The 23,057-nt window shown below is 38.2% G+C and overlaps 1 protein-coding gene and 2 long non-coding RNA genes across 7 annotated transcripts in view; all 3 read left to right on the forward strand.

Annotated features, from left to right (window-relative positions):
- The window catches only part of LOC126926795 (uncharacterized), a 336,576-nt gene that overhangs the window by 39,466 nt on the left and 274,053 nt on the right, over window positions 1-23,057 (forward strand). The gene's annotated exons all lie outside the window — the stretch shown is intronic.
- On the forward strand, window positions 18,328-21,279 carry LOC126926888 (uncharacterized). Its single transcript, XR_007714992.1, has 4 exons — window positions 18,328-18,355; window positions 18,434-18,744; window positions 20,861-20,998; window positions 21,115-21,279. It is a non-coding gene; the product is annotated as an uncharacterized LOC126926888 (long non-coding RNA).
- The window catches only part of LOC126926885 (uncharacterized), a 30,803-nt gene continuing 29,957 nt past the window's right edge, over window positions 22,212-23,057 (forward strand). Inside the window, exon 1 of the long non-coding RNA XR_007714989.1 lies at window positions 22,212-22,498. This is a non-coding gene — a long non-coding RNA (uncharacterized LOC126926885). The remainder of the gene's footprint in view (window positions 22,499-23,057) is intronic.

Genomic DNA, 23,057 nt, shown 5'->3' on the forward strand with positions numbered 1-23,057 from the left:
GCCAAATCTCCTGTCAATTTCGTTACTAAAATAAATGTTACAGTTATCAGCAATAATCGCCTGCACTCGACTATACGTTTCTTTAATTAAAAATTTATCAAAGCGAAGTCTTCGATTCTTTAAATTCTGCAAAATTTGATGAAACGCGCAATGACTCGAAACTTCCGACGAGTAATGTACGCGAAAGACTCTGTATACTCGTTAGGTCGTTCCTCAAACGAGAAACAGATCGAACTGTTCGCGTTCGAGTCAAACGTAAAGGGAAAAGATTAAATTTCCTAACTTTCCGTCGATAGGATCTTCATCGACGTTTATGACAGTTGACTTCTCTTAATTAGCGAAGCTTCAAGCTTTCGATATTTCCAAGTTTCAATAATTCTCATTCTCCGTTCGCCTTTCAATGACCGTTATTAGCGTGAGCGTGTGTCAATAATCAAAGCGAACGATGCTCTTTTGAACCTTCCTTTCCTCTTCCATTCGTCTTCCTTTTCAGAACGGAATAATGGCTAGATCTACTTTACTCGTTGCGCTGATTTAACGAGTGCGTGTTTATTCTCTCTTTATTCTTCGTCTGCTTCTGCCCTCGCGTCTGTTGAACATCGATTCGATTGCTGAACTCGACTGTGTGATTCTCCTATCAGGAACGACATTTGCGTCGGAATATACATGTTACGGTCGTTCTTTAAAATTCTTCTAAATTAAAAGTTCCTTAAAACTCTCCTAGCTGCAAAGTTCTTCTCCTGAAAGAGTCGCGGTAAACGTGGACATCCGACGTTACGCGTTCGTTAACGAGCATCTCTTATGGCAAATATTACAAAGCAACGATTTACCCAAAATATAGAAATATCTTCCGAAATAGCGGACTCATCGTTAGATTATTAGATCGCGGATGTTCGTGCATTTGTGGGAATTTTAAAAATGCAAAAGTCCATGAAACGTTTAGGAAACGTAGAGGATGAAATAAATCTCTATCCGTTTCGGTTTTTTTTTTTTTTTTTTTTTGCGTGGGGAGGGGAAAATGCTATTACGCATGCCCAGTGACCCGCATCACTGGGTTATGTGGGAGTCGGTCGGATGTCGTTGCCATACCCACTAAAAACCCCTCCTCCTTCTTCCTCCGCTTGGGGGGCAGACAACCCCGGTAAAACCTGTCGGCAGTAATCAGGGTTGTCCTTTCGTGCCCCGTAGTATCTACTTCTTCGGGCCGTTACTGCTCATGTCGTCCTCTCAGCCAGTTCAGAATACTGGGCTGGTCTCCTTCTGCGGTTTTTCGTTGTTTCCTGTTCTTGCCCTCGTTGCTCCGCGTAGTTGTTGTTTCGCTCGTTCTCCTCCTTGCTTCTTCCCAGGCCCTCGCTGTCACCCTCCTGTGACACATGACGGTCTTGCAGAATTGCCTAAATTTATTCCAGCTCTCGTCCTTGGCGGTCACCGTGGCGATCAGATTGCCCACGTCTATCTTCCCGCCCAGAGCGTTCTCCAGCTCGATCCTTCTGTCCGTCCACTTCGGGCACGCGAAGAGGGCGTGCTCTGCATCGTCGTTCGGGTCTCCACAGTCGAGACAGTTGCTGTCGCTGTCCCTGCCAATCCTTTTCCTATAGACACCGAAGCTCCCATGCCCGGTTAGCAGCTGCATGGTGTGGTGATCGATGTCCATCTTCTTTTTGGTAAATAACAGCGCACTCGGTATTAGCTTCTTTGTGATATTTTCTTTTTTGTAGTTGTTCCACTCCTTCTGCCAGTCCTCTTGGGCCTTCTTGCGAATCGCCTCCAGTTCCTCCTTCAGCTTGCAGTCGTCATCCGTGCCACTCCTGGGCCCGTGGATCTTCTTCCTCTCGTAGGTCTCTCCGAGCATCTTTATCTTTATGTAAATCGGGAGATTCCCGGTCAACACGCAAAGAGCCGCGTGGGAGACGGTACGATATGCCGTCGTTGTTATGCACAGGGCCGTTCGTTGTGCACGTTTCAGCTTTTTCCTGTTCTTATCGGTATTCGCTGCTCTAGCCCACACCGGTGCTCCGTGAGTTACGATGGACTCCCACACATTGTAGTAGAGCCTCCGAGCCAAGCTGGGCGGCCCGTTGATGTTGGGTAGAATTCCCCTAAGTGCTCCTATTAACTTGTCGGCTCTGTTACACGCCATCTCGATGTGCGCACCGAACCTCCGACTGGAGTCAATGACGACTCCGAGATACCTGATGCGATCGACCGTTTCGATGTCCGAGGAGCCCAACCTGAGTTTCACCACTCTCGGCACTCGCAAGCTTGTGATGAACATGACCTCCGTCTTTTCTCTCGCCAGGGTGAGCCCGACACTCGTGCACCAGTCGTTGGCGATCCTTAGCATCGTGTTGACCTTGGCGGAGGCCTCTTCGTTCCTCCCGACGGAACATGTGATGGCCAGATCATCCGCGAAGGCGGTTGCTCTGACCATTGGCATGTTGTCGAGTCTCTCGAGCAACCGGTCGTATACCAAGTTCCACAGGAATGGTCCGAGGATGGATCCCTGCGGGACTCCCGCCGCCACCTCGTGCTCCACCGTGCCGTGCTGGTTGCTCACGATGATCCTCCTTCCGGATAGGTAACTGCCGATTAGCCTTTTGACCTTCCACGGCAGCTTCCTCTTGTCAAATTCCTCGTATATGCTCTTCCAGCTGAGCGAATTGAAGGCATTGCTAATATCTAGGGTGATCATCACGCATACTACCTTCTTCTGTCTGCAGATGTTGGCAAACTTCATCACCTGCGTGATGGCGTCTACCGTACTCCTCTTCTTTCTGAAGCCATATTGCCTCCGATGGAACGGGTCCATTCCGATGCATCTCTCGATGATCTTCTTAAAGCATTTTTCCCAGATCTTGCTCATGGTTGGGAGTATGCTTATCGGCCGGTACGCGTTAGGGAGACTGGGATCCTTACCCGGTTTCCTTAGCAGTATTACTCTGGCCGTCTTCCAGCAGACTGGGATCCTTCCTGTTTCAGTGATGCCGTTGAACGCCCTTGTCACGAGTTCGCTCCTGCGACTCGCTACCAGCTTCGCGATCTCGCCCGGCACGCCATCGACTCCTGCAGCCTTCTTGGTGTTCATTCTTCCGGCGGCATCGACGACATCGCCTTCGCCGATGGCGACGCTGAGGCTAATATCTCCTTCTTCTTCGGTCTCTGCCTTTTCGCGGCCCTCATAATGGGGGGGTCCGTGTCCCAAGGTGAATAGCCTCTGTAAGACTGCCTTCACCATGTCGATCGGCATGTCGTTGGTTGGTCCCTTGCTTTTACATATCTTCATGACCGTGCGATAGGGTTTGCCCCAAGGGTCGCTCTCCAGTATCTTGCAGTATTCTGCCCAGGCTGTTTTTTTGCTGCGGGCGATCTCCTTTTTTAATTGCCTTCGGATCTCCTTGTTGGCGTTAACGAGGGGCTCGGTGTTGCCGGCGTTCTTCTTCCTTTCTCTCGTCACCCTCCTGAGCGCTTTGTGCGCCTGCGCTCTCAGTTCCGCGATCATCGGGTTCCACCAGTAGTTCGCGTACTTGCGGGTCGCCGCACTGTTCGACTTCCTTAGCATCCCTTCGCACGTACCTTCGATGCTCTTTTGCAGGGGCTCGGCCCCATCCTCTCCGATAGCCGCGTTGAGGTCTTCCTTCTTCAGAGTGTCGTCGAATCTGCTCAGGAACTCCTCCGGCGATATGTCCTTGGTCACGTACCTGAAGAACTTCGATACGGTTCGGGTCTTCCTCGCCTTAAACCTGTGGAGCACGTACAGATGGTCCGAGGCCGAGTATTTGTCCAAGACCGCGCTTCCGGCGTGTATCTCGCTGACCTTATTGGATACGCTTATTATGTCAGGGAAGCTCGTCTTCCCGTTCATGAAGAAGGTATACTTTTCCTTGAGCCTCAGTGGAAACACCCGGTGGCTGCTTAGTGCCTCCATTAAGACTCTCCCTCTCTTGTCTGTGGTCGATCCTCCCCAACAGGTTGACTTTGCGTTGAAGTCTCCGGCCACGACGACCTTGTCGTGTCTTCTAGCAGCGCTCTTCGTCATAATCGACAGCGTGTCTATGTACTCGGAGTATGCTAGCCTATTTATGTTGGGCGAGCAGTATCCGCTGAAGCAGAAGACGTCGCCGACGCGGACGCCCACTATCCCGTCGCTCTTGACCTCTGTTGTTTCATCGGGCAGTTTGCCGTTGAGGAGTGTGACCCATATCGAGGCGTCTCCTTTGGTGTCATTAAACCAGTGCGGTAGCTGCCTGTTCGGCTCGGAAATTATTATTATATCCGGCCTAAGTTCGATCGCGCATTGGTGCATCATGTCCCGCGCCAGCTTGCATCTGTTGAGGTTTATCTGCAGTATCCTCATTTATTCGCTTTCAACCGCCTTCTATACTCTGGACAAGCCAGGGATCCGGTTACGTGGTCAAATTTCACACCTTTCTCCTTGCTGCAGATGGAGCAGCAGGGTGCGTTGGCGCAGGCAGCTATCGTGTGGTCTTTGGCTCCGCACTTCCTGCAAATCTCCTTTCCAGGGCTTATCGCCGTGCATTTGTTCGCGATATGACCGAACATGTGACATCTGTAGCACTTTACTACATTGGGTAGTGCCTTTATCGAGGCTATCGTCAAGCCGGTTCTGATCTTCCGGCTCGTCCCCTCTTTGGCCAGGTAGGCCTTCGGCATCGTCACTATTGCCGATTGGGTGCCCCACGGCGCCATTTTTAGGGTCTTTACTTCGACCTCAGTGATGTCGCTTATGCCCAGATGCATTCCTATCACCCTGGCTAGTTCTTCCTTGCCTACGAGCGGGTCTATATCCCTGATCTCTACGGAGGTCTTGTCGCGCATTGGTAGCGCTCTCACCTTGCCTCTTAGCGCCGTGTTCATATCCGCCGCGGTCTTTTTGGCGTTGCTACCTGCTTTCAGCTCGATTAGAATGTCACCTGTTCTGGTCCTCCTAATTCCACAGCTCTCTTTTAGGGTCTCCTTTGCCCCCATCAGGTCTTTGTAGGCCTGGATCCACTCCTTGTCTTGCCCTACTTTGACGAGGATGGCTTCGGGTCTGTTACGAATCCTCTTCGGTCCCTCCGCCCTCTTTGGCTTGTCCAATGCCGCCCTTCCTGCGTTCGCCTTACTGACCACCGTCGGGGTGCCCGTTCTTTTTCCTCTCCTTCCGCGGACAGGGATCCAGTCATCCTTTACATCGCTGTCCGTGTAGTCAGTAGTCGCTTTTGCCGAGCTGTTGCCGGCACAGGCTCCTGCGTAGGAGGCCTCCATGGTCGTTGGTCTCTTTCTCTTGGTGTCGCCCTTCCCCTCGACGGGCGATCTCTCCTTCCTTTTTCCTTCCTTCTCCTCACTCCTCCCCGGAGGGGTGGTCATCCTGGTGGCCGTGGCTGTCCTAGCGTTCCTCTTGAGCCTCATCTCGTCCAACATCGAGTGGAGCTTGGACGCTTTTTTACTGATAGCGTCCCTCCTTTCCTTGATGTCGGTATCCTTTTTGCTCATGAGGTAGAGTCTGCTACCTATGTATTGGATTTCGCGGAAGACTTCTGTGATGATTTCCGTCATCGTCTTCCATTCGCTCATTTTGATGACGATACTGTCCTCGTCATTGCTTTCGGTCTCGGCCGTTGCTCTGTTCGCCATGGCCTTCCTCCTGAGACTTTCCCTTGGCGCCGCCGCTTCGCTGCCGCTGTCCGACATTTCCGCCGGTGTGTCCAGCTCCGAGGTGCTGGCCGCTTCGTCCTTCGATGCCATCGGCTGGCTTCTGGCCAGGCTTCTCGTTGTCTTGCCCGCCCTCCCCTCCACTGGGGACATTCTCAAATATCTGGTGATCTTGTCACCTTTCGGGATTTTTTCCTTTGCGAATCGGGTCGCCTTAATGGTGGGAGGTGTCTTATCCTTGAGTGCCTGCATTGGCATTTCGACATCCTCGATGAATCCCGCGGTGTCTTCGTCAAATTCGTGGTATCTTCTTGTGCTTTTTTTGCACATCTTTCCCTCTGTGACATCTGCGGGTGTTTCTTGGTCCCCGGTCGTGTTTACCGAACGAGGGGAGGCCCTGGGATCGACCTTCCCCTCGCCGTTCGTCCAGTCGTTGGGTGACCATCGGGTCGAGCCTGGGACGCTACTCGAATCCCCGACGGGGCCTGGAAGCTCCGAAACCCCCTGAGCCGTAAGTTTACTTACCTTGTAGTACTTGTCCATATTGTGTTTATGATTTTAATATACATATATATATATGTATTTTGAGGTGTATCCTTCCGCGTGTATGCGATTCGTGTCCTAAATACTTGCCGATGTCGTCGTAAGGTCGCCAGTCGTCTGTCTGATGACCGGATACTTAAACTCGCAGTGTCCCTATCACTGTTCGACGCGGGGAGTTTTGACTGGCCCTCCCCGGGGGCGCTCTCCCACTCCTTGGTTACCCAGGTAGCCCGCCCGGTGGCGCTTCGGTCTCGCGACCCAAGATGGCCTTCGCTCTGCCCCTAACCTCACTTTCCACACGCACTTTCAATCGATTCTCTCGCTTTTATACCAGCGAGCTCCCTTATTTCTTGTATTCCCGCTCATTCCGGAGCACTAGAAACTTCACTTTCGTGCACTTTCCGCCCGAGTTCTTTAATTTACCCAGGTATTTCGGTTATGCCTACGGAGCGTCGTGCACGTGTCCGTTCTGCTTGCCGCCATCATCGAGACTCATCCGTTTCGGTTTATTCAGTCGTATTCGTGAAAGTAGCAAACTGCACGAACATACGTATATTATTATTATTATATCTTGTTTTTGCGAAAAGCATTTCTCTTGCAAGCATTTGCCTTTTATATTTCTTACTTTTGGCGTTCCGCGTACTTATAGGAAATTGCAGCTTAATCGTTGCAATAAAACTTATCGCTTTCTATTTTCCGTTTCTGCACATCTTCGTAAATTTATCGCATTAGCGACGTGAAGTATAACGGACGATTGATCGTAAATTGAAATCACAAATTCCCCATCGACCATTTCACAACAGACTGCCGCAGTTGCATGTTTTATAGGGGTGAATAGCCGCAGAGAAATCGATTCCAGTTCTACAAGGGACAAGTGTTATTGCTTTCATTTGAGCGCTCTGCCTAAGTATATTGTTCGTGGATTTACTGCAACAATGTTTGGGATTCTAAATTGCAACCTCCCAAGAGAAAACTTCGAAATGCTCTAAATATCGTATCGGCTACTTTCACGTAATGATATATTTGTTTTTTGACAAATAAATAAAGAAAAGAAAAGAAGAGTAAAATACACATCGAGAGTATTTTACCTGGAATACGTATTCAAGGATTATTTGCAGATTTTTCAGACCAAAGATACTTTTGTAAAGTGTATAATCATTTATCTGGAAAGTATTAAAAGTACTTCGTTTCTAGTAGGATTATATAATATCAATATCGTATTTAGGAAGTTGTGAAATTGCGAACTTATTAATAGGAAACACCATATAGATACAGAGAATGAAATTACTGATCGATACGGAGGATATTAATTCATTTAATATCTTGGCGATAGCAGATGATCGCTTTGCAATTAATCAGTACTCTGCAATTTATAATTGGATATAATGCAGTTAATCAATTGTTACGTGTATAAAGATTGATAGCAGGTATTTATAACTTTTCTGCGATTTTCACATTAAGCATGATGAAGCAGTTGAATGATTAATTGATTCTCTTTAACATAGCCATGAGGGAGACGAATTTTTTTAAAAAGAAATATTCTCTTACCAACTACCGTCGGCAAAATACCGAGCGTAGGATTAAACTGTTAGTTGTGAAAACTATTAATATTAAATTAACGTTCGTTGGGACGATATTCGTTGGAATTATATTTTCAAAGTCTCATCTTTATGTATACTACCTGAAGTATAATATTTCTGCAAATAGTGAAATATAAAATAGTGAAATGACGATGTTACAGTAAAAATTGTTTTATCGTACAAAATTGAATATCTTTGTGTATTTGCTACGATATAATTATTAAAAAGAAGAAGAAACTTTCGATCATGAGAAAGATGGAATATAATGAAATATATTCAGACATTGAATAAAAATTTTTATTTTCATTTCGGAGGATGGAACGAACACGAAATATGCAGCAAATTTTGCGAATATTTCAAAATGAAGGAACTGCGCAAATATAAATATTTGCAAGTTAATTGCACTTAATATGGAACACCTGACTTTAAAAGCTTCCCAAAAACAGAAACATGCTTTTCTTTTCAATTGCTTTCGAGAAATTAATAAGTCCTTTCTGTGTCGCTTTATAAATTCTTTTAACATCGATATTACGTTTTTTCCTAATATTAAATTCTAACAATTTCTTACAATTTTTCAGCTGAAAGTTGTATTAAAATAATTTTGGCAACTGCTGAAAATTGTTGAAATTGTTGCACCAAGAGCGTAATTTCTGGGAAAAAAGGGTCGATGAGAACTCAAATCCTTTCGGGACTGTTTTACTCGCTCTATTAAACAAACATGTTTAATGATAAATCATGCAAAAAGTAATATTTTTTACGTTCATTATTTAACACGACTCTCAGAAAAATTTTATAGGCTGTCAAACGTAACAATCAACTGCATTCGATCAACATGCTTTCATTTTTAAGGAAATATTTCATTTATTATTTGCGTTATTACTTTAATAAACGTTTGCTATACCGTTAACGTTCATATCTATAAACCAACGTTTACTTACAGCTTTACCCTTACATAACGTCAATCTTCGAAAGAATTACGGATTTTTATTATACAATATATTAATCTTAGTTATTATAACGTTAAGTTATTAGCAAAATTACAAGATTGAAGTTACCAGAAGAAAAAAAGCGAGGTGTTCGTTTCCTCTTTTACAAATATAGAAGAGGAAGGTTGCTTAAGAATGATTAAAACGTAAAATGAAATTCTAATTAAATAAACGCCGTATTACCATTTTTCTACTATAGTTTCGAGTAAATTCCGCGCACTAATCGTATTTCTCTACGGCACAATAATAACATTCTGTTAATCAGTCTTTGAAATGTCACCGCAAATGTTCCATGTGCAACGTGACGTGTATTCCGTGATAATTTTCTTAAACTATATGAAGTTAATGTAAATTCGAGCTATCGCGGGGAGACGCGGTCGTTAGAATACGCGTCAACGAGAGTCGTAAATTCCCGTTACGATTAGAATAATCGACACCACGAATAGTTCGATCCCCGTATTTCGGTTAGGATAATCGGGGTGGTTGATGCGGTATAACACTGAGAGTCACAGAATTATAATAATATATATTTCCAACAATTAGTCTACACGATTGAAAAGATATAAACAATTAACAACTTTATCGCACGCAGATAATATAGATGTATACAATATAGAGCAAGGCTCTTACAATTGAGCTTAGTCTCTTGGTGGACGTAGCACGATATTATACTTAATAAAATAAGCGAATGTTTGGCTATGTCGCGGATCGACTTGAATTGGCGTTCAGAATTTGACTCAAAGTGTAACGTTCGACGCGTCACAAGGAACTGATCGACTTTTGATGATTTCTTTGTCTCATCTTTAAGACGACCCCCACTATACTTAGGTCACGCCACCGTTCGCGCCTATGATCACGTATGTCTGTTCTTGCGTGGAAAACGTAACGGACCAAATTCGACGTTTCGAGAACTCGCTGCTTGGCGACAGCTATGCGCTCGTCGATACATTGTATATGATCCGGCGGTCAGATAAGACGATCTGACTGAGACATTGTAGGGCCGCGAGTGACGGTTAGAAAATACAGCCTGTGTTAAGCCTCGTGGCGTAACATTAACGTTTATAACATTCTATAAAGTAATAAGCAAACTAAATGAATAGCCTTCATCACGCTGTATATCCTGTTTGCATATTTAATATTAATATCAAAGCTTCCATGCAAAAAGATGTTGTATTTTGCAAGCGTATTTTATTACCGAGTGCATAATAATTCATTAACAATCCCCACGATTTATCGTCACAGTACGAAAGTACGTTCAATAATTTACATTCTGTTTTTAAACAGCCTGTTGTAGCTATACTTTGTTTTCACGTATTTCAAGTAAACATATCATCGATAAATACACCAGTACAAACGCTATTATATCGATGCAAACGTTAAAACATTTTCATCATGGTGAAATGTATTTGGTACATCAATTTTAGCGAATTCAATTAATGTATGACGAATGTTAAGCATTTACTTTGATTCGTTGAGTTTTAAGAATGAAATTAATTAAAATTTCCTTCAATCAAGGTAGATGTAATTTTAACAGAAAATTCCATTAAATTTCTATAAGTATTTCTGTAGTATCGGAAAAAGGATAGGATTAGGATGATTTAGATTTGTAAAATTCTCCTAATACTATTTATTAAGATAAATAAAAATAACAGAGATTAAATGGACAGAGAACGATAAATGTTCAAATTGAACTAAAACACAAAAGTCTTATTCCGTTCAAATCACTCTCGCAACTCTATAACTAACAACTCGATCTCTCTACAACGCTAGCAACTCTACAACTCTCGTCTTCGGCATCTGCACTCGCACGCTCTCGCTTCTCAACTCATACTGCACGCCTTTTGAATTCGTTCTCGCTGGCGTCTCAACTAACACTACCCTTAGCGTCTCTTTGTCTTTTCTCGTCCCATCGAACACGTGTCCCGAAACCCCGTGGCCAGAGTCACGCAGGCTCTTTCCACAAAACTGTCCACTTGAAAGGACCGACGACACATTGATGTACTCGACGGCGCCACGGCTCTCGCCACTTTGTATACGGTTCGGCCGATATCTTGGGCCTTTTGCCCACGATACTACATTTCTAATGGTTACTCTTATCCCTATAGATAAAAATTAAAAAGCAAACTATCCTATAAAAATTAACAGATAAGATTATTTTTTCCTGTTAATTTCTATGCCATAATTGCCTCTTCGATTCCCTATTTCTCTACGATTTATTCGTCTCGTACACAATTTTAACGTAATATTTGTAACAACAGACAGAGATACTTAGTTAGATTTAACACGATTCTTTTTTTTCGCTTTTGTTAACAAATTATTCGCAGACCGCAGCTCCTCCTTCGATAAATTTTAATTCTCATTACGTGTACGTACATAAAACGTAGCGAGTACGAAACAATCACAGAATAACGTGATCTTCGATGAGATGCGATGTTTTAATAAGTTCTGATAATAGATGCATCATTAAATATGTAATTGGAAATGGTTGTTAATCGCGAGCATTAAATAATAATGTAATTTGAAAATAAATTAAATTCGATATATTTATACCGAATATATTAAAGACGTTTTAACATCGACATATTCAACATTTACTACTATTTTCCAGGCACAATATCTTCTTGTCGTTACGTATTTGAAACCTCCATAATATCTGAATTTATTTTAGCGGACACAGCAGTATGTAAAAGTTACATTAATAAAAAAAAAAAAAAAAAACAACAAATCGCGATTATCTTCGTTAACTTACAAGATACGTATTATTAAATATCCAAAGAACAATTCTAAACAATTTTGCAGAAATAACATTCCAAACAAATATAATACTTATTAATTGATATATTAAATTCGTCGGATGCAATTTTTTAATCGCACATGAAACAAACGTATATTTCTCATTTCGTTGAATTGTTTTCTACATTTAAATTATTCCTGGATAGATGAGAATTATACGAAACTCTCGAAATAAGGAAATAAGCAAAATAAAAAGAAAAAAAGAAGAAAAAAGAGAAGAAACTGGTAGATTTCACTTATCGTTAAACTTATATTCTTAAACCAAGTTAAACTTAGTTCGCCATCTTCGTGATATCGCGCAATTCAACAAACTGTCAGATGCAAATACAACGTTAACATAGAATTGTAACGATAAAAGTTATATTCGAAGTTATGATAATCTCATCTGCTATGACTCATCATTGTGCAACTGTAACTTATACCATTAACAAATCTGTATTTTCAGCCACGTTTCTAACTATAATCGTACATTCCATGTACATAAGTAATGTCCACATTGAGGAACGTATAACGCTTAGTTAATAAATTCGAAACCACATCGTTCGCGTGTAGTCCACGTGAACTATATTTGAATTGTGTTAAAATGGCAATTTGTAAATTTTATACGTCATATCGAAGGGATTAAGGATATTGAAGGAGAATACATAAATATTCGAGTCGCGTACATAAGTCTTAATATTACGAGCATAAATCTCCAAAATCTTCCGAATCTCCGTCGTATCTCAGCCACGTGAAATTATTTTTCATAATCTTAGTACGTTATTGATCTACGATATAGTAAAAGTTCTATACAATAAGTAATAAGCTTTATACAATAGCTCGTGGTTGATAACTCCGCTAAAGACGTTAAATACAATTTATGGCAACAAAATTTTATCCTATTTTAACAGTTCGTGGAAATAAAAATCGACGGACTTATGCAACCTCCAGTTGGCGAACAAATTAACGCAAGTTCCCAACGAATGAAACGCGAATAATGAAATTACACGAATACCGAGGAACGAACTTTAAAATTCCTCGTATCGATCGAATCGACTGTTATTCATTGAATTTCCCAGGATCGCTAAAATAGGCTAAATCTCACGGGCCAAGGAATTTCCGACGATATGAAGGAATTAGGTAACGTTGTCGGAGAAGAGTGCGCGAATGTAATACAATACCTTGGAAAAGTAAAACGTTTCTTTTAATAATGTAAATGGGCTGAAAAATATTGCGGCAGAAGCGAGCAATTACTGATTCTACGTGAAAAACCGAGTGGAAAATGTGGAATAAAATTTGTAAAAATTTCAGTACACCGGTTAAATCCTCAATTTCGATCCTCGGATGAAAAAAAATTAATTGTAATAAATCATACCAGGTGTTTTTCCTATCTTTCTTATTTTTCACGTAGAATCACACTCTGTGTTTCTATTCGATCTATTGGCCAAAATCTATAAAATTCACGTGGCGATCAACGTATCGTTGCATTCTGTCAATTAATAAAAGTAGATATAGCTTAACGTAGAATAATCTTTTTTATTGCGATAGTGATGGAAATTTCATTATCGAGATTAATCGTGAGCTTGTTGAAAGTCTGATCGGCGCTATAACGAAAGAGTAGTTAGGCGAGCGGAATCACGGCGTGGAATGGAAAAGCGTGAGAAAGTAGTCTCATAATGTAATTAATGATCGAGGAATCGAAATTCTGTCGTATTTTACAGCGAGGATAAGAACTACTCAAGCGACAATCGAATGTCACTTAAGCGCTCTGGAGATGGAATCAATTAGTACTTGAGTGGCGTTAATTCTTGCGCGAAGATCAATTCTCGCAAACTATTCGAAAAATAAGGATTAAAAGGTTTTTACATAGGGAAGCGTAGGATTGAAGCTTAGGATTTAATTTTGACGCGAATAAATGAAAGTTTAAGAATCGAGATTTAATTGAAATAAAAGTAGGATCGTTAAATTAAAAAACGTGAATAATTCTCAATTTTTGTCGCATATGAAGTATAGACACAAGTCTTTCAAATAATAAAATATTTAACCAACGTTAAATATTTAACTATAACGTGAAAGTAATATAAATGTAAATGAATATCGAACATTCTGAATTATAACACCAATTAATCGCATGCTAATTAATATTTATGAATCATAAGCGAAACACGATGGAAAATCGAAATTCGATATATATATTTCGAACCGTAAAAATAAGATCAGTAGAATGAACATGAGTTGGTGTACACTAGTTTTTTATTAAATGAAAAATAATTGATACGAATAGTAATAATAATAGAATATTTCTTAATTAACTTTTTCATTAATAGATATTATGTTTACATATATACAAATAAATATAATTTTCTACAAATAATATATATGTTATCAATTTAGGATATGAGTATAAAATTTCTCACCATGTCACAAATTTTCCCGAACGTTATTTTTCGCATTTGAACTTGCAGTTGGATACTACGACTATATTTCTTATATTTGTTTACAAGTTTAATAAAACTATTTTACGCTATGGCTTCGCTTGTTACTTACGGCTTCTTCAAACCAAGCGATTAAGAGATGGAATAAAGCTGAAATTACGTGATATAATATGCGCGTATACTTCGTGTGCCTGACATAACGAGCATCACACTACTTACAAAGGAGATTTTACCTTGTATAAATCATACTTTTACTTTAGCAGCATGATAAATTTTATCCGATTACTTGAAAGCTGTTTGTATTCCGAGTTATTAAGCATCGTTATAACAACGAATGGTGTTGATAATTCTCTAATTTATTTAAATTTCCAAATTAACATAAAGTGTTACGTAATTATTTTATAAATGTCTTAAAACGTTATGAATATTAGTTTATATGAAATCTTCCCTTAGAGTACGTGGGCGGATGAATATTAAACTTTGATGGAACGCATCTAACGATGAAATATTACATATCTATGAAATTCATCTAAATGATTAAATATCAGATATCTATGGTATTCATCAAACGATTAAATATCAAATAATATAAAAAAAATATAAAATAACAGTTAGCAACATTTCGATATTATGGATTAATTGAATTAACTTTTAAATCGAAACACAAACGTGTTAACTACAACCTGCGGATTAAAGCGATTACAACTTTTTCCTTTTTTTTTACTTTTTTTTTTTTTTGATAGGAAAACTTCAACCAATACTTTTGTGTAAGCCTGTGAGGTAAGCCTCGACTTCTAAACTAACTTCGTAAGCTATAGAACTAAAAGAGCATAATCGTAATGTGATACGAATAGTCGGAAGAAATTTAACATTTATTTAAAAACTATATATATTTATTTAAAAACCGCTATATTACAAAGTCTTTAACTATATTTTTATGAATCTGTATAATTTTTTAGAATTTTAAAAGGATACATATATATATGAGAGCTCCCTAGATTTCATGTAGGATAGGGATTCTTTTTGTTTCGCGGGTAGCACGACAGGCTGTGTTTCACGGACAGACCGATCTTCCCTTGTTTTACGGACGACCATTTTAAGAAGCACGTTTTTCCCGAACGGACGGACAGAGAGTTACATTAGAGACAAACAAGGTTACGGAATAGTTATTTAAGATTTTAAAGACTGAAGAAGAAAGATCGGTAGCTCAGGACGTTGAAAATCGATTCTCAATTTTCAAACATTGTACTTAACACAAACACAATCTTAAACATTGTACTAAAGACTTGTTATTTCCCGTTTATATAATTATTGTTATTTATTGTTATAAACGCATATTAATTGTCGTTTATTTTTGTATTTTATTATTTACTTCATAATAAAAACTCGATTTTCAGACTACAGAATCGATCCCTGAATTATCACCAAATTACCATCTTACAAATTGATTTTCACTACGCCATGCCGTTAGAAGTGAAGCTACGTATCGCCGTGAACGAGAACGCAAGGGGGAGAAAATAGAATGCATAAGAATCCATAAGAAAACCAGAAGATGAAGTATGTGATGTCTTTCCTCCAGAATATCAAGCAAGAGATCATCGTCCGCGGTTATTCAGTTTATCGATAGTGAAGAAAGCCGCAAACAACTTAACCAAGGTAAGCCATTACAGAAACATTGCACTCACGATGGATGACGCAACGGCAGCGTCATACATCGGTACAAGTTTAAACTTCGTGTTTCGAGATATTTACTTAGAAGAATCGGAGATCATCCCCACAAGGAAAATAAAGACCGAAGTCGAAAAGCCCAATCTTCAAACAGAAACATTATTAGAGATCTTCCAGAAACAAAACATGCATGAGAGAGAAGGCACAGACTTTGTCATAAAACAATTTGATGGAAGGCAAAAAGCCACAGATTGGAGTATGAAATATTCATATTTCACATACGGATCCCTTCCATACTCTAATATGAGTATGAAACCGAATACGAAAAATACGAAATCCAAACTGATGAAAAAAGGATCAAGAATTTGAAGAAATATTTGGGAAAAACAGCATCAGAATGGTACCAAGCAAATCTGCTGAAGGATGAAGAATACAACTGGGAAAATTGGAAGGTGGCAGTTCAAAAAGCTTCTGGCAATAAAGGTTGGTCTGCAGTACGATACACTTATAACTTTAAATACATTTCAGGTTCATTCACTGAATATGCCATAAAAAAGGAATGATTAATATTGGAAGTAAGAAGGAAGACTTCTGAAGAGACAGGGATAAATCTAATTGTTATTGGATTACCCATACACATTCAAGATAAAATGGATAAAGAAACAGTACAATCAACAAATGAGTTAATCGGATTCTTGGGGCAATATCAGACGAAGGGAAAAAAACACAAGGGAGTAACGCAAGATTGGACAGAAAGCCAGAGCCACTGCCCAAGAAACAACCTTGTGTGATTTATGAAGCACTGAATTTCCCAGGTCGATTTCACCCAATAACAACTCACCAAAGAAATACATGCACATACTCATCGATCATTTTTCAAGGGTTGTTTTTATGTCCACATCGAAAACACAACACACAGAAGATATCATAAAACTTATAGACTCGACAGGAGAAACTGATTCCATAAAAATTATCCTTGCAGACCGATACCCAGTAATGACATCCAAAGAAATTCAAGAGTATAGGAGGAAAAGGAACATTAAATTAATTTTCACCTCGACAGACTGCCCATCCTCCAATGGACTGAACAAAAGGGTAAATCAAACATTAGTAAACAGGATCAGATGTAATTCAGACAAAAATAAGAGAAACTGGACAGAAATCACAGAAGAAAGCGTAGAAGAAAACAATAACACCAGACACAGTGTAACGGGGTTTGCCCCAAATCATTTACTGAATGGAAAAATGATTGAAATCGTCCCTAAGGAAATAATGGAGAATAAGATAAACCTAAAAAGAGACAGAGAAGAAGCATTCAAAAACTCAACAAGAAATTTCGAAATCAACAAACAAAAATACGATAAAAAAAGAAGAGAACACGAATTTAAAATCGGTGATATGGTCTTCACCCATAACGGAAAAAAAATGAATAGAAATAAGCTGGAAGAAATGAGGAAAGGACCTTTCATAATTCTAAGAAGGATTTCAAACTCCATATATGAAGTGGATAACGGTAATCGGGGATCTGAAGGGAATCTGTTTCACTCCCCATTCGAGGGGCGGTGTAAACTCCCTAGAGTTCCTGTAGGATAGGGATTCTTTTTGTTTTACGGGTTGCACGACAGGCTGTGTTTCACGGACAGACCTTCTTTTATTTTATGGACGACCATTTTAAGAAGCAAATTTTTCGCGAACGGACGGACAGAGAGTTACATTAGAGACAGACAAGGTTACAGAATAGTTATTTAAAATTTTAAAGACTGAAGAAGGAAGATCGGTAGCTCAGGACGTTGAAAATCGATTCTCGATTTTCAGGTAAACATTGTACTAAAGACTTTTTATTTCCCGTTTATATAAGTATTATTTATTGTTATAGACGCATATTAATTGTTGTTTATTTTTGTATTTTATTATTTACTCCATAATAAAAACTCGATTTTCAGACTACAGAATAGATCCCTGAATTATCCCCGGATTACTATCTTACATATATGTACATATTTGTATATATATATATATATATATAGAGAGAGAGAGAGAGAATGTTACAAGGAAGTAATCTAAAACTCCGTAAATTTGTAGTACATGTTTAATGAGAGAAGTATAAAATATCTGATAAGCGTAGATCCAATAATTAATCCTATTTACTTGATATACCGTACTTTTTATTTAACATTTAAATCGAACGTTTAAATCGAACCCTCGATAGAATAGATAGAATAAACGTGTCCAATAAAATAATCTCGTCCATCATCTGATTTGAATCCAACGAATTTTTTTTTATGAATACACATAGAGAGAAATCTACCTATTGTGGACACACGTACAAATCAATAAATAATGCATGTCGTGCAATATCGGCTACAGAAGGAATAAATAGAGAATTATGTATTATCCACAGATGGCAGTTATACAGTGACTACGAAAGGTATTTAAATAATATGAATATAAATACATGATACACGTATTAAACTTGGTATTATTTAATGGTACTTTCATACGATTATAAGGATTTGATTTGAAATATAAAAGCTGATAGGAAAACGGTTCATTGGAAAATATGGACACGCGCAAATATTTTCTCGTGCCCGCAGTATATTAAAACAGAAAGTCAAATATTTGTTATGAATGGCGAAGGATATTTTTCTCTTCTTCTTGACCCAACAATTGGATTTCATCAATATTATATAACGTTGATTAAAATTTACTTTTCTCTCGAGTGAGTACTATAAGATCACAAAATGACATAGATCTTTTCTTTGCAACTTGCTGAATATAAAACTGCGTCCTTTTACAGGCAACCATGTATATTCCAAGCGTGATGAAGGGATTAGATCATCGTATCGTAAATTATGCTTACTTCCAACCCCAAAGGCAGACTTTCTATGTGCTTGTCTCTTTGCTTCGAGGGCCAGCGAACTCTTCACTCTATATGACAGAAACAGCCTAGAATCCAGGGGGAAATTTGAAAGTCAATCAAGGAAGGAACTGCAAGATGGACAGAGCAAGGTCTCGTAGAAATGTATGTGAGATTCGTTTCTCGCAAATTACGAGATACGGAAACGTTTAAAGTCATCTACAGGCGGAAATCTGTTCAAGACAGTCGCGGTAATATTTCGACGTTATATTTCATACGTTAAGCCAGCTATTATTTAAATATGTTCTTTGAAATTAAGTAAAATCAAAGTAGCTGAAAAAGTACAGCTGATAAAATTACGTTCAAAACGTGAATGAACAATAATTTTTACTTTCGTTACGCTGTTGTTATCTATTATCCATTATTTCTTATGGCAAGAAATGGGAACGTGCTTAATTTACGATAAAAACGAGAAACAATACGTAAAATATTTTTCACGATAAATTATTTTCATATTGTTTGAAATAATTTTACGCTTCCGCGATATAAGTGGCGAATGTAATTGAACAAGAATCATTTTTGATAAATGTAACAGATATATACCGTATATATATGCAAAATATATTGTAACGTGTTAATTCATAAAGTTACGTAAAATTATTGGAAATCTATGTACGTAGGTATGTTTAAATATTTCATTCATGTTTTTATTCCATTGAATTGCAAGTTATATAAAATCATTTCATTAATAGTATAGTTCAATGATATAAGAATTGCGAATTAAGAATATTGTTTATTAGTGATATAAATAATTAAATTAGTAATAATGTATACTTAACACGTTCTTGTATTTTGTTATTAAGGTAGAGTTAAATGGTTAAAGAATTAAAATTATTTTGCTCTTCTTTCAAAATTATTTCAATCTCAATCTCATGTTTTAGAAGGGAAAACTATAATTTTTGTTCTTAAAACATATCATCCCCTAATAGTCTGCGTTCGAATCATGATTATTCTAAAAACCACTATGATTGTGTTATTGAAACAACGTCATCAACTAGTTTCTTAAACTATGTAGATGCTATTGAAACAAACTACGTACATGCATAGTAAGTTTATATGAATATTAAACATAAGAAACTTCGTTTGACTTGATTTGGCTGAAATCAGCTTGTCGAAGTGCATCATAGAAATAAGTCACGTCGATCAAAGTTGTAGCGCAATATCTATTAGACTGTCATTAAAGTCATCGTTGATACATTAATAGATGGTATCATACAGTTAAACGACATGTCATAATATTCTTTCATCTAAACCATAGTAGCAACAGACTGTTTCCTACAGACTAGAGGTATTTCATGGGACGATCATATAAATTCTTAAATACAATAATGTATAATACACATACGTACATACATGAACCAAGTCTGTAAGCATAATCTATAGACTATAATAAATACGTGAAACATTTTGAATTCTGTATTAGATTTGAAGAAATCTCGAATAAATCAAAAGATATTAAATACTACAAAACTGTGAGCATTATTAAGGATTAGGATGTGATTTTTTGAAAGATATAAATATAATTTATGAATAGTTTCAAAGATGAAGGTGAAAGAAATCTGTAACAAGAATTAGTCCCTTAAGGAAACGTTAATTACTTTGTTACTGTAGAAACACTTGTGGATTCTTCGATATAAAACTAACAATTATCTTTTATCTAAAGGATATGTTATAATACAAAGATCCTTAAAATTATTCGATGGAATATCCAATTGATATTAATGCTGATTACCTACTTTTTAACCTATCATTTACAAAGAACAGTTTATTTATCGAAGCTATAAACTCTTTTGCCCGCTTCAGAGCTTCCATCGACGATTTATGACGTACATGGTGCAATAATGCCTAATGCGATTCTCTTTAATATCCCATATTGCATACATTCTCGTACCGATTACACAAATTGTTTGAATTCAAGAAACATGCGATCACTATACCGGTATAAATTTGTTATTTACTTGATCTGAAATATCCTTTCAAGTTTGAAGTGAAATTGAAATTCTTTCAAATAATCTTTGACTTAAAGATGTTATTTATAGCTTCGCGTTTATCGATATTGATTCCCTAAATTTAACTGATTTTACATGTATATTTATTTTACGATTTAAGCATTACATGTTAGTTTAAGTATCATTTACATACCAGCTACTTGAAATCCATTTAATTTCATGTAACAACTAATTACAGAACAAGGTTTAATTTTTACGCTAACTAAGCTCAAAATGTCCATGAAGCATGATTTGTTTCTGGAAAGTCATTTAACTATTTTAACTAACGAAATGTATAACGAAAACTATCGATTTTCAGAACTTTATAATATAATGGAATCGTTTTACATATTTGCGGACAAACAACACAACAGTTTTCGTCTATGAATACGAAACAAAAAATTTAAATAAAAATTATATTAATCCTTTCGGTACGAGTTGTTTTTTAACATCGATGGTACGTATAAAGCAGTAAAGCATGTGCGTGACCTGAATACATTTCCGGTCTTTTTATAACGATTATGAACAAATAATGTAAAACTATAACTTCAAAACTATAACGTATGTTTCCAGATAAAGAAAATAATCACAGACTTCGCTGGATGCATAAGCATTCATAGACAACATCAATGGAATTTTTTCTGATGAATATGTACTTCTCCTGTAGGAAAGTATGAGATGACTCGTTTGTTTGTAAGAAATGTTCAAGAGCAGTTATGAAATCATTTACGGATTTCACTACGTTTTACATATTCGAAACTTTCCATCTTTGCATTTCTTTTCTGTCTCCCCTTTCTCGTGAATACTTAAATACATGATTTTTTCAAAACTTCACAAAAATAATCGTAAGAATCTGTTCTATTTTTTCTCGTATATTTCCTTGTTTGGAAAAAGGAATAATTTATGACTTGTAATTTGTAAAATTACGCTAATAATATCAGTTTACTTGTACAAGATGGCCACCATACACATATTTGTCACATTAGAAAATATAGACCTAACCAAACAGGAATATTACACATTACAAGTTAACATACATATATATGTAGTATCTATTTACAAGTATCGCAGATTACCTCTTGAAAAGTAAGAAAACATATAGACTAAAGTAAAGTTGTAAATCTAAACTACAGTTCAAGTTATACAAGGCATGCAAAGCTTCTCTTGAAACGTTAGGTGCGTACTTCGATATACAATATAAAGAAACATAGCCCGCGAGAAAAGCTATATAGTACATACCATACAGATCCCTCGCCATAACTTTGTCAATATGCGCAACGAAATCGGTCATTTTCGCGCCACCACTCAAACGCCGTTTCCCTCGCTTTGGATAATTGAATTAAATCCAGATCGTCCATGTTTACAGCGAAGCAACACGTAATACCGCCAAAAGTGCTTTCCACCCCCTCACATAACTGACATCGGCCGTCCGTGGATCCAACGGAAGGATTTTGAACGTTGGAGAATGCGTAACGCTGATTGGCTATTGAGCTCGGGGGTCGATCGTATAAAGGGACGCCGGGTCGCAACGAGGCTCACAGTACCGCTTCGACTGTGAACGCGATAGGAATTGGATCGTTTATTTTACAAAGCTCCTTTATCTTTTGCAACAATTACATTCGAATGTCTTTTCAAGCGCTAACGACATAATCGACGTTTGGTAAGCGATTAGTAACTGCGAATTCGTAGAATTCGTGGATAATTCTCGAGCTGTTTCGTGCGTACGCGATATTAAGTGGCACGCAAACAGGTGCACCTATTCGCGTAGCGCAAGAAATGTATCACGGAGGTCGTTGCAGGTAATATCCATCGACAGACGGGACAATTCGGGTGCACGATCTATGCCTATGACTGTGCAGTAGGGCATACTCTTCTCGACCACTTGTCTGGCGCCAACCACCACTATTGTCTCGCGAAGGCCAAGCTGTAAATCTTCGTTGCTTATACCGTTTTCTTGGTGAGTGTTAATTTTTTACTTATTCGATGGTATAATAATACCGTTATTACGAGGTAAAAGTTTTTGGATGTGTGATTTCTTGATTGAAGAGACGCTATCATTATTAAAAGTTTGAATATCCCGCCACTAGCGAGGGAAACATAATACGGAATGATTCTTTCATTTGCTTACATTCGATTTGTTAATTTTACTCTTATTCTCCTTTTTAATTCGTAATTTAATTGTGAGGACATATGCTATGGAGCAATTTTTGTTACTTTTAGCATCGTTGCTTTATTTGTTAAGACTGTTGAGCAATACGATCGTTTACTTTATTTACTGCCTTGTTTGCTATTATTTTACTTTTAAAGACAGGTATTTTGGAAATATAAACTTCTACATATTGGTATAATATTGATATACTTGAGATAAGCTCGTTTATGCTGTTACTGTTTAGGATCGTTTATTCATTAAGGTCATTGTAATCATATGACAACGAGAACTAGTGTAAAATATATAAAATGTATAGTTCTATTTTAATAATCAATTTTTAGTGTCTTTAGCGAAACGAATTGATTCG

This window comes from Bombus affinis, unplaced genomic scaffold, assembly GCF_024516045.1.
Source record: "Bombus affinis isolate iyBomAffi1 unplaced genomic scaffold, iyBomAffi1.2 ctg00000059.1, whole genome shotgun sequence".
Classification (NCBI taxonomy): Eukaryota; Metazoa; Arthropoda; class Insecta; order Hymenoptera; family Apidae; genus Bombus; species Bombus affinis.